Source organism: Gymnodraco acuticeps, unplaced genomic scaffold (assembly GCF_902827175.1).
Source record: "Gymnodraco acuticeps unplaced genomic scaffold, fGymAcu1.1, whole genome shotgun sequence".
Lineage (NCBI taxonomy): Eukaryota > Metazoa > Chordata > Actinopteri > Perciformes > Bathydraconidae > Gymnodraco > Gymnodraco acuticeps.
Window position 1 is genome coordinate 1,807,243 of NW_022991435.1, and position 1,025 is coordinate 1,808,267.

A 1,025-nucleotide genomic window follows, 5' to 3' on the forward strand; every position below is an offset into this window, starting at 1 on the left:
GATTGGTTTAATGTATGTTCAATTTCAACAATCATCAACTCTGGAATCAATATGATCAGTATTATGCATTTTTAGAAAGAAAGTTTGCATTATGATTTTTATGAATTGTATAAATTGAACTTTGAAATTTGATAACAAATTAAATTTCATTGATTTAATTGTTTAGAGAAGGGAAGGTAAAACAATCGTAACAGGTTAATAATACTTTCACTACAGCGTATTTACTATGTTTCGGTAGTGACCATTTTTGGTAGAGGAAGAACATTCCAATACAGTCTGAAAATACGATGTAAAAATGTACGGTTCTTTTACAAGATATGTGTAATTTAGATATGGTACAAAATATATATGGACAACGTTTTTGGAAAAAAACATACAAAATCTCAAAACATTTCCAACCTGACTTTGGTCCAATTCGGTAGAATGGCCCATCACACACACACACACACACACACACACACACACACACACACACACACACACACACACACACACACACACACACACACACACACACACACACACACACACACACACACACACACACACACACACACACACACACACACACACCACACACACACACACACACACACACACACACACACACACACAGTAGTAACTAAGTAAACTAATAGTAAACTAAGATTTTTATAAAATGTAGTGTTAGTTATTAAGTTCATCTAGGTTTGCAACTAATGATCTTTTTCTTAATCAATCAGTTTGATCAAGGTTTTCTCGATTAATCATCTGGTTCAGAAAATGTCATAAATTAGGGGGAAAAAAACCGATCAGAATTTCACAGAGCCATAGCTAAATTGTTTTAAGTTTGTGAGAGAAAAAACCTCCATCAAGGAAGAATTTAATAGCTGGTTGCTCCCGAAAAGCTCTGGAGGAAGCCTGTTTTTAAAGACTTTGGTTACATCTTATTATAGCTACTGTTTACAAGGTAAACTTGTACCTCAGGTTCAATTATATTTAATTTGTGATATGGAGAAATGCATACAATTATCATATTGGAAAAG